Genomic DNA, 12,004 nt, shown 5'->3' with positions numbered 1-12,004 from the left:
TTTTTTTCCCACATAAAATTTTTTTAGTCTTTTAATCCTCTCATGAAAAATCCATACACTCACCACAGATAGTTATCACAGAATCTTTACTCCTTCGACTGTTCTCCAATCTCCAGCTCACTTTTTGCCAGCACCAACACTGGCCTTTGCAGTCCCCCTGACTTTCTGCATTCTGTTCTTGCATTCCTTTCGCTGTTTTCTTGACGTCTTTTTCTTCTCATAAAGGCCATGTCTTGCAAGTCTATGTTTGGGTTCATTTTTCTTCGCATAATCCAAAGAATCATAGATCATGCCAAAGCCAGTTGTCTTGCCAACACCAAAATGGGTTCTGAACCCAAACACAAAGATGACATCTGGTGTGGTCTTGTACATCTTTGCTAGTTTCTCCCGAATTTCTGTCTTAGGCACTGTTGCCTTCCTGGGGTGAAGGACATCAGTGACCATTTGTTGCCTCTGAAGTCGTCGATTGGTCATGAATTTCCTGGTTCGGATAGTTACTGTGTCATTCGTGATGGTGGTGTATCCTCAAGCAGCCTGGGAGGAGAAGAGCTGTATTTTTAAGGAGAATTAAATGTTTATCAGAGAAATTTCAATGGAAATATTTCAGGCATCTCTGTGAGACAGATTTTTGTACAAAACAACAGTCACAAATAGAATAAATAAATGAATTATTTTCTGAAACCCCAGGAAATTGTGTACTTAACAGAGTAGTTTTGCATTAATTTTCAGTGATCTAGGACCCATCAATAAATAAAATTGCTTACCCTTTATAGGCACAGAGAGCCCCTATTCATGAATATAGAACATCTTCCAAAAGTTTACTTAAAATGTACTTGTTTGGAGCTGACTCCATACCTGATGGTTAAGGGAACTAGATCCCACATGCTGACTACTTGGTTAGAATTCTGGCCCCTGTGCCTTGAAAAACTCCGTGCACTTGTGTGTGCTAAATCCCGACAGGATGGAGAAGGGACTGGGCACACCCTATCGGTAGTGCTTTCTCCCTCTCTTTTTCCTCTTTTCTGCTTCTCTGTTTCTCTCTGGCAAGTAAACGTGCCCTCTGGTAAAAAGAAAACAGGATTGCTTATTTGGATCTGGTACATTTCCCTTGAACTTCAAAACAGATCGCAAAAGCCCAAAATAGAGTACAGCATAATATTCTCAATGTCGTTATTGGAAGTTGGAGAAAAGATGAGACGTGAACCATCAGGGCATAGATAGCTTTGGTCATGGGCAACTTGTTTGGAATTTAGACCAGATACAACTCTTCGTATATTTGTAGAGTAAAAAGAAATAATTTTTTTTGAGAAGTTTTTGCCATAGGGCCATGCACTATCCAGAAAGACAGAGATACAGAGAGATAGAAAGCAAGAAATCATCCCCCTTCCCCCGGGGGGATGGCCATGCCACAATCCCTTTTCCATTCTCCTCTCAGGATCCTGGGCACGCATGCACACAGACCCAGTGTGAGTTTAAGCCAATGGGTCTGGGACTCAAACCACGGTTGATTTACTTGGGAGTCCAGTGACATAGCCATTACGCCAACTGCGGGTCCCAAGGAAAGAAGTTTTACATATAATAGCCAAGGTATGGAAATAATCCAAATACTCATCAGTAGATGAGTAGATATGGGACCAGCAGATGGCATAATGGCTATGCGGCTGGACTCCCGTGCAGTCAACCATGGTTCCAGTTCTGGACCAGTGGCTTAAACTCGCTCCAGGCACGCGTGCGTGTGTGCCCAAGATCCTGAGAGGAGAATGGAGGAGAAGGGAATGTGACGTGGGCGGTGATTTCTTGCTTTCTGTCTGTTTATCTCTCCAGCAAGCGCTCACACCCTATAGCAAAAACCATTCCAAAAAAAAAAAAGAAAGAAAAAAATATGAGTAAATTGTCACATGTGTACACACACACACACACACACACACACACATACATACACACACTCATTCTGGAATATTATTTAGCCTTAAAAAGAGATTCTGTCATTTGCGACAGGGATGCAGAGGATATTACGCTAAGTAAACCAGCCACAGAAAAACTGCTGCATAATCTCACTCATCTATGGAATCTAAATGAACAAAACAAACAAAACTTGACTACAAAGAAAGTAGAAACATAGTTACAAAGGGTTAAGGATGCTGAGGAAATGGAGAGATGGAGGGTGAAGAGTACAAAGTTTCAGCTATGTAGGATAAATGAGCCTAGAGACCCATTGTGCAGTGAGGACTGCAGTTAACAGTATTGTATGACACTGAAAATGTGAGAAGAGTAGGTTTTTGGCACTTATACTACCAAACAAAAACAAAAACAAAACGGTGTGAGATGATGGATATGTTGATTTACTCAATTGTAGTCAGTATTTCACCATGTATCTATGTGTGTATGAGTATGTATCAAAGTCTCATGATGTATGCTTTAAATATATACAATAAAATTGATGCGAGTAAAACAAATAAGACTTATCTCCAAATCTCAAATGTACAGAGATAAAAGTAGAGCTTCAGTAAATGAAGTAAGGGTAGGTGTCTCAGAGTCCTACCTGCTCTTGTCCCTTTTCTATTCCTGAATTTCAGAAGTATTTTCCCAAACCAAAGGACTCCATATAAAAGAAGGTGAAGCTCTACACCGGTTACTCTAAGAGTTTTTCACTTTGTTAAAGGGAGTTATGTTAGCGTGTAAAGTAGATAGTGTGGATCTATTTTGTTTACTGTGCTTGGTCCTCTGTGGGCTCTTTCAGTTTAGGAACTCATGTCTTTCTCTTCTGGGATAATTTTTATTTTTCTTCTTAAAGACAGATTTTTGCTATAGGGCACATGTGCTTGCTGGAGAGATAGACAGAAAGTGAGCAGTCATGCCCTCCCCCCCCCCACCCCCAGGGGTGAAGCAAATGGCCATGCCACAATCCCTTCTCTTCTGTTCTTCTCTGGGAATTTTAGGCACACATGCATACACTCCTGGCATGAGTTTTTCGCTGGCAGGTCTGGGACTTGAACCACAGTCGGCTATGTGGAAGTCCAGTGATATAACCATTACACCATCCGCTGGTCCCCCAATTTTTTGTTATTTGGTCAACTATTTTTTTTCCTAGATCTTTCTACAATAGATGTCCTTTTATTTAGATGTTGACCTCATGGCTTTGTACCTTGTTTTTTTTTTTTTTTTTTTTTTTTTTTTTTTTTTTTTTTTTTTTTTTTCTTTTTTCTTTTTACCTTTATCATGTACTACTTCTCTGTACTACTAGGGTTATCCAGAAAAACCAAACCAAACCAAACCAAACAACAACAACAACAACAACAACACCAGAATCAAGAGGATAAGTAAAAGTCTGGAATGATTAATGTTATGGGTCAACTTGACTGGGCTAAGGGATGCCCAGCTAGCTGGTTAAACAATACTCTGGGTATGATTGGGAGGGTGATTGTGTGGGATTTTGGACAGGCATGCTCACCTAGTAGATTAGCATTTAAATGAGTGGACTGAATAAAGCAGATGATCCTCTCAGTGTGAGGGGCATTATCCATTTCATTGAGGGCCTGAATAGAACAAAAAAAGGTGGAGGAAGATTGAATTCACTTTGACTGGTTATGTTAGAACATCAGTCTCTCCTGTCCTTGGTGCTTCTGGTTCTCAAGACCTTCAGATTTAGATCAGAATTCATGTCATCCTCTTTCTGGTTTTCAGACCTTTGAACTATCGTGAGCTTTCCTTTCCTGGATCCCTAGCTTGTAGTCAGCACATCATGAAACCTCTCAGCCTCTGTAATTATGTGAGCTAATGCCTTATAATAAGTCTTTTTTAGATAGAGGTATCCTATTATTCCGTTTCTCTGGAGAGTCCTAACTGATACATATTTTGAAGGTGGTTTGCTAGCAGAATTCTTTTTCATTTGAGGGAAGCCAGTCTTCCATCTGTTAAGGCCTTCAACTGATTGGATGAGGCCCACCTACATATGAAGAACAATCTGCTTTACTCAAAATCCACCAATTTAAATGCTAATATCATCCCCCCAAACAAACAAGAAACAGATAAGCAAACATATAAAAACCCAGCTTCCTAAAAACATGCAAAATAATGTCTAACCAAATATCTGAGTACAGGTAGCCCAGCCAGGTTGACAGATAAAATGATCTTTTACATCTCTTTTTATTGTTTTGCTTTACTCTCTGGGAAATTTCATTAGCTTATCTTCCACTTTGATTATTTTATAAATATCTTCAGTTTTCACTTCTGCTTTTATTTTTTTGTTTGGGGCTTTTCTAAAATGTCCTAAGACCTTCGGCTGTCCCTTTTAATTTGAAGTTGGTCTCTCTGAAGCTGACCAGAAGTCTGTATGCATGGGTGAGACAGATATGGCTGAGGAGTGGGGGATCCTCCAATGTCAACCCTTTTAGCTTTTTTCTCTTGGAACAAATTTTCTAAATTCTTATCTCTTAGACTGTTTTGAGCACTTTAGGTGTTGAATTAAGGAAGAAGTCTTTATATTCAGTCCATAAACTTTTACTTAATTCTCTTCATTATAGTATTTTTGTCCTCATCTTCAACTGAAATAACTTTTCTTCATCCCAGACAACTCTTTCCAGAAAATAAACCAAAATCTTCTGCTGGAGTAAGGGAAGGATGGTTGTAGTTGGTAGTTGTGACTGTATAGCATAGAAAAAAAAATCTGAAGGTCCTTTAGGAAAAAAAGAAAAAAGAAAAAAGAATCAACAACAAACTTTGAGCTGCTCCTCGGTGTTTAGTTCCACCTCCAAACCCACTGCCAGAGGCACCTATTCCCTATAGAAATTTTTGCTGTGTAAATCAGGTTGCTTACTTAGATTTTTCGGCTTCTGACTAGGGGCCCAGGTATCTCAAATTCATGTTCAACCATCTGCTTTCTTCCTTCCAGAATTTTGTTGCTGCTGTCTTCTCTCCCCATCTCTGTCTTCTCATTGGTCATGCTTTAATTATTCCTTTATGGTGATTTAGTAGATTGTAAGAGAGTGAATAGGTTAATGCAGGCATTCAGTGTGTCAGCATTTTGTTTCTTAAAACTTATTGTGAAAATTGCAAGCATGTAAAAATATAGAAAATAATATTATGAGTCCCTGTGAATTCTTTTCTCAGCCTCAGTAATGATCGGTTACCAACATATGGTCGACCTTTTATGTACAATCATCTACCTCCTCTGGATTATTTCATAGAAAATCACAAACCTCACATCATTTCATCTATAAATTATTTAGTGTATCACTCTAAAAGATAATGATTTTTTTTCAGAAAGCATAACCATAATATTGTTGTGAAAACCAAAATAAACCCAATAATATCAATATACATTCCATGTTCAAATTTCAACAATTTTATCATCAAACATTTTGCTACAGTTGGTTTATTTCTACAGTTGGGTCATTCAAATCGGTATCAAAATAAGGTCCAAAGTTTTTTAAAATTTTATTTAAAAAAAAATGTGCACCCACTGGAAAGAGAGAGAAGAAGAGAAATCACACCCCATGGAACATGGTCATAGTGCAATCCTTTCCCTTCCATTCCTTCTCCCTATTAGAATTTTGGCATGCACACACATGTGCTCAGCATGTTTATTAAGCCACTGGGTCCAGGCCTCAAACTGCAAAGCAGCCATGTGGGATCTAGTCACCTTAATCACCATGCCACTGACTGCCCTCCTCCCTTTTTTTTTTTAATAGTAAAGATTTTAGTAGACAATTCACCAAAGAAGATCTACAGATAGCTAATAAGCACATGGAAAGATGCTCAAGACAGTTATTAGACAAATGAAAATTAATCACAGTGAGATGCTACTAAACATCTATTGTATATACCCTAACTCCACAACATTTAGTTGTTTATAAATTTAGAAGAGTAACAATAACAGAAGTTCACAAAGCTCACAAAGATATTGAAACTTGGAACCTTCATTGTTAGTAAGAATGTAGAATAGTATAGCCACTTTAGGAAACAACCTTACGGTCACGTAACAGTTTAAACGCAAACTCACTGTATGATATAACAATGCCACTGTTAGTTATCTACCCAAATAAATTAAACTCATATTAAGTGGCCTCAAAAAGTTCATGAGAAAAATGCGATGAAAATATGAGTTTATTTTGGGGCAAAAAAGAAATTGAAAACCATGCGTAGTCATTTTATTTTTATTTATTTATTTTTACTATATATTTTCTTCTATTCTCCTCTTGGGATTTTGGGCATGCAAATACACACATCTGGTGTTTTCAAGCTGCTAGATTCATGCCTTGAACCACGGTTGGTTATGTGGGAGTCCAGTGCCTTAACCACCATGCTACCTGCTGACCCCTGCATCGTCCTTTTATAATATTCATTTTCTGTGAACTTTAAAAAAAATTATTATTATTTATAAGTTTGCTGTAGGGCATCTACACTCACCAGAGAGAGAGAAAGCAAGCTACCACATCTGGGACTTGAACCACAGTTGGCCATGTAGGAGTTCAGCACTTTAACCACCATGCCACCTGCTGGCCTTTCTGTGAACGTTTTGAAAACTCTCTTCAAATATTCATGAAGTTTCTTTCATACTATCATTGTTCGTAATAGCTGAACCCTGGAACTAATCCGAATGTCTGTCAATCGGTGATGAATAAATAAAATGGGATATATCTCCACAACAGAATTCTATTCAGCAATAAAAAGGAGTAAACTCTGATACATGCTTTGAAAAGAATGAACTTCAAACCATTATGTTCAATGAAAGGATGTGTGTTCAGAGGCAGAATGCTATGGATGGTATGTTTCCATTTAATTGTAATGTCCATAAAATTCAAATCAATAAAAGTAAAAGAGCAGATGAATAATTTTCTATGATTATCTATAGGTTTCGTCCTTTCCCTTTTGCCTTTTATTTTTCAGTGAACTTTCTACTTCTTCTCCTTGGCTTTTCTGAACTCACTCAGTGCTAATTTATGTACTGCTTCCCCTGCAAAGTTACTAAATGAAACTTCTCTATCTCTGATCACAGCATCTTCTCCTTATACTTTGATTATTCAGCTGTTTAACTTGGTTGTATAAGGACTAAATCAGAAAATGTATGTGAATAATTTAGCTTGATTTATAGTATGTAATCTGCATTTAAATAAATGGTATTTGTATTAGATTCCCCAAACTATCAATAAGAGAGAGAGAGAGAAAGAGAGAGAGAGAGAATGAATCACCCTTGACAAGATTTTGTCATGCCTTGATTCCCTTTTCCCAGCCTTCCAGATCTTAAGGGTTCTGGGTGCCCATGTATGTCTGTATCTGCTGCTTCTCCAGGCCAACCTGGGGATGACAGTGCTCTTGATCATGTGGCCTCCAACCTGCAGGGGCACCATGCTACCTTCACTACAGCAGCTGGGCCCGTTACAGTTCTTTTCTGACACTGGAGTTCTAGTTTGCATATGTTTGACAAGCTACTAAAATAATATAAAAGGATTGAACTTCGGTTCATTATAGATTCTATTAATAATTTATTACCAAATTTTCCTCTTTTAACATGTCCTGACAGTCTGACAAAGTAAGCAGAAACTTATATTTCCATTGATTATATCTGTGAGAAAATACTGTTGGTGATTTGGTAAATATCCTCCCTTTAGTGTGGATTTTCTCAAGAACCAAAGGCATTTACTGCTTCCCCTGCAAAGTTACTAAATGAAACTTCTCTATCTCTGATCACAGCATCTTCTCCTTATACTTTGATTATTCAGCTGTTTAACTTGGTTGTATAAGGACTAAATCAGAAAATGTATGTGAATAATTTAGCTTGATTTATAGTATGTAATCTGCATTTAAATAAATGGTATTTGTATTAGATTCCCCAAACTATCAATAAGAGAGAGAGAGAGAAAGAGAGAGAGAGAGAATGAATCACCCTTGACAAGATTTTGTCATGCCTTGATTCCCTTTTCCCAGCCTTCCAGATCTTAAGGGTTCTGGGTGCCCATGTATGTCTGTATCTGCTGCTTCTCCAGGCCAACCTGGGGATGACAGTGCTCTTGATCATGTGGCCTCCAACCTGCAGGGGCACCATGCTACCTTCACTACAGCAGCTGGGCCCGTTACAGTTCTTTTCTGACACTGGAGTTCTAGTTTGCATATGTTTGACAAGCTACTAAAATAATATAAAAGGATTGAACTTCGGTTCATTATAGATTCTATTAATAATTTATTACCAAATTTTCCTCTTTTAACATGTCCTGACAGTCTGACAAAGTAAGCAGAAACTTATATTTCCATTGATTATATCTGTGAGAAAATACTGTTGGTGATTTGGTAAATATCCTCCCTTTAGTGTGGATTTTCTCAAGAACCAAAGGCATTTATATGGATTGGGGAAAAACGTAGACATTTGCATTTAGAGTTTAGAGTGTTAGAAAAATGAATGCTGGTTCATTTGGGATCTTTGAGCAAAAATATTTCTCTTAAAATAAGAAATACCCAAAGTCTAAACCTGACTTCTCAGAGACAGAGGTCATCCTAGAAAGGTAGTGTTCCAGGTCACTGTGGGCCAGTGTTCACCTTGGGCTAGTTAGTGACCCTCAGTCTGCATCTGCTTTGCTGGTCATGGGGTTTGTATTAACCTAGACCATGACTGGGGACTGATCTGTCCTCTACAGAAGTTTAACTTAACAGGGAAATGGACTAGGAAGGAGGGGGGAGTAGAAAGGAATGTCTACTGCTATTGATTATAGGACACATTATTAAATCTTTTACCTGTTATTTAACCTCTTAAAAAGTTCTGTATTGGAGGACAAGACAGCCCTGTGCAGCTCCTGTACTTTGACATTTATTTCCTTAGGAACTTTGGATAAGTTACTTACCTTTCCAAGCATCCAATTAATCATTTTCAAAGAGAGTGACACAACCTACCTTGGTCATAAGGATGAAAATAGTAACTTATATAAAAATGCTTGGTACAGAGTAAGTGTTAAACAGTGATTCTTCTCTAGAAGGATCATTAATGTGGGGCCAATGGAAGGGGGGTCCACTAGGAATGATTAAAATCAACCTTGAGGGGTCCAGCAGTTGGTGTAATGGTTGCGTTGCTGGATTCACACATGGCCTACTGCAGTTCAAGTCCAGACCCAGTGGCTTGAAACACTTGGGCATGTGTGCATGGGTTCCCAGAATTCCAAGAGGAGAATGGAGGAGAGGGGATTGCTGCGTGCCATCCCCTCTGGGGCATAATTTCTCAGTTTTTGTCTCTCTGTGTCTCTCTGGTGAGCTCATGCACCCTATGGCTAAAACGCAAAAAACAAACCAGCATTGAGTTCTTAGCATGATGGTACACATAATTGGAAAGTAAATTCCCTTTTACAAATCAGCCTTGAGTGTTTCTGTCAAGGTGAGCCATTTTTTTCAGAGCTGAACTTTAGAGCTAAGAGGTAAGATCCGTATTTAATCCCGACTGAAACCACTGAGGTGTCATTTTGTCAAAATAGGTACAGTTTGAGACGACTAGCAGTGGTTGTTGTTCTTTATGTAATTGTACTCTGGCCTGTTTGTCGAGCCTGTCTAGAATAAGGACATTTCTTCCTTGCCTTAGAATCCCAAAGTATTTTAGTGAGGCCAATATATTGACATACCAAATGAGTGGGTGGAATGGAACCACCAGGTGTCATGGTGGTTAAGCAGGTGGATGGATTCCCACATGGCCGACCACAGTTTGAGCTCCCGACCTGGGGGTTTGCTTTCTCGCTTTTTCTTTCTCTCTCTGGTAAAATTAAATAACAACAACAACAATAATAATAATAGTAACAACCACCACCTATGGAATTAAATAAATAAATAAATATCTTAATGAATTGGGGGGGGATCCTGAAGCAGCACACTGCATTTGTGTTAATAAAAACAAGTCTTTAATAAGTACTAGAGCCTCGAGTTGTAGTTGGCAGACTTTTTTTCTGTTTGGTACATATTTCTATGCAGCACAGGTAAAGCACTTAAAAGCATATTTTTGGTAGTGTTTCTATAAAGGAATACTTAGGGGTCAGTGCTTCTTGCTATTCTCACTTGTTATTTTCTGTTAACGGTTTTAGGAAAGGAACTTACACTTTGAGGGAAACCTTTTTTTTTTTTTTTTTGGTTTTGAGTTATTACCTAGAGCAAGACATATTTTGTCTTTTTTTAAACTCTAACAAAAAAGGCACCCCTCCGTGTCTTCCCTTGTGAAGTTGTATCAGGTCATTTTGGTTTCAAGGGACAGGACCTTAATCCATTCAAGCTAAAGCAAAAAAGATATATTATAAAGAGACAGGTGGACTAGAACTGAAAGGTGTCTGGATCTCTTAAAGCTCTTGGAATTATTCCTCTCTTAGTCTCCCTCTTTTGGGTCATATAACATGTAGTAAATAGCCCATCATTAATATTTGAGGAATGAGTAAATGAATGGCTTTTCTCTGTTGCTTCTTCTGCTTTTTTCTCCATAATCTCTTCATTATCTCTTTTTATTATCCTCTTGTTATTAAGCAGTGTGTCTCTATTTCTAGGATGAACTCCACAGGGAGCAAAGATAACTGATTTAGCAAATTATTATTGATTCACTACTGGAGCTCATTGTATCAAACTGTGCACTGGCTAAACCACAAATAGGTCATATTTGGGTCAAGTGTTCACCTTGGGCTAGTTAGTGACCATCAGCCTGTATCTGCTTTTCTGGTCATGGGGTTTGTGTTAACCTAGACCAACACGCTGGGCATGGCAGGCATCAGGACTTACACATCTACTATGGGAATTTAACTCTAGCTTAATGAACAGAGAAATGAACTCTGAGGAAGGAGAAAAATAGACACTAACATTAAGTGGCTATTGACACATTATTAGATCCTTTATGTCTTTATGTATTATTTAACCTATTGAAAGTCCTATATTGTAGGTATAATTTTTTTTTAAAAGAGATTTTTGCTAAAGGGCGTATGTGCTTGCCGGAAAGATGTAGAGAGAGACAGAGACACAGAAAGTGAGAAACCACCCCCCTGGGAGGTGGGCGGGGAATGGCCGTGCCACAATCCCTTCTCTTCCATTCTCCTCTAGAGATCCTGGACACATACACACACACCTGCCTTGTGTTTAAGTTGCCAGTTGCAGGACTCAAACCAAGGTCAACTGTGTGGGAATCCAGCAACGTAACCATTACACCATCTGCTGGTCCCTGTAGATATAATATTCTAATTTTAACTGTGAGGAATGTTCATCTTAGCAATATTTAATAATCTCAAAATCACTCAGTAAGTGTATTGTATAGTCTGAGATGTAAAGTTTAGTCTGTTGTCTCCAAATGTTCCATATTGTTAAACCAGGAGTGCTTTATTCAATGTCAATGAAAATGTAATACGAGCCACACGTGTAATTTAAAATTTTCTAGTAACTACACTTTAAAAAGTAGAAACAGCAGAAATTAATAATGTATTTTACTTAGTCCTATATACATATTTCAACATGGAACAGTATAAATAATTATTAATGAACTGTTTTACACTTCTTATACCAAATATTTGAAATCTGGTGTGTGTTTTACATTACAATACCTCTTAATTTGGAATAGCCATACTTTAGGGGCTAAGAATAGTCATGTGTGGCCAGTGGCTACCATATTAGACAGTATAGCATTAGAGCAGGTGTCCCCAACCCTAGGTCACAGACTGGTATTGGTCCAGGACCTGTTAGGAACTAGGCTGCACAGCAGGAGGTGAGTGGCATGTGAGCAAGCCTAGCTTCTTTTGTGTTTACAGCTACTCCCCATTGTTCATATTACTGTCGGAGCTCTGCCTCCTGTTAGACCTACAGTGGCATTAGATTCTCATAGGAGGGCAAAGCCTAGTGTAAACTGTTCACATGAGGGATCTAAGTTGCACTTTCCTTATGAGACTCTAATGCCTGATAATCTGAGATGGAACTGAGGCGATAATTGGGGAGTGTCTGAAAATACTGCATTATGTTGAGTTGTAAAATTATTTCAACATATATTACAAAGTAATACTAATTGGAAAGA

The 12,004-nt window shown here is 38.2% G+C and overlaps 1 protein-coding gene and 1 pseudogene across 11 annotated transcripts in view; one reads left to right on the top strand and one right to left on the bottom strand.

The window, feature by feature from the left end:
* ANKS1B (ankyrin repeat and sterile alpha motif domain containing 1B) overlaps window positions 1-12,004 on the top strand; it is a 1,163,098-nt gene that overhangs the window by 93,665 nt on the left and 1,057,429 nt on the right. The gene's annotated exons all lie outside the window — the stretch shown is intronic.
* Window positions 118-502, bottom strand: LOC106735951 (40S ribosomal protein S24 pseudogene; annotated as a pseudogene).

This window comes from Tupaia chinensis, unplaced genomic scaffold, assembly GCF_000334495.1.
Source record: "Tupaia chinensis unplaced genomic scaffold, TupChi_1.0 Scaffold000054_1, whole genome shotgun sequence".
NCBI lineage: Eukaryota > Metazoa > Chordata > Mammalia > Scandentia > Tupaiidae > Tupaia > Tupaia belangeri.
Note: the sequence above shows the minus strand (reverse complement) of the source record. Positions and strands in the feature narration are given on the sequence as shown.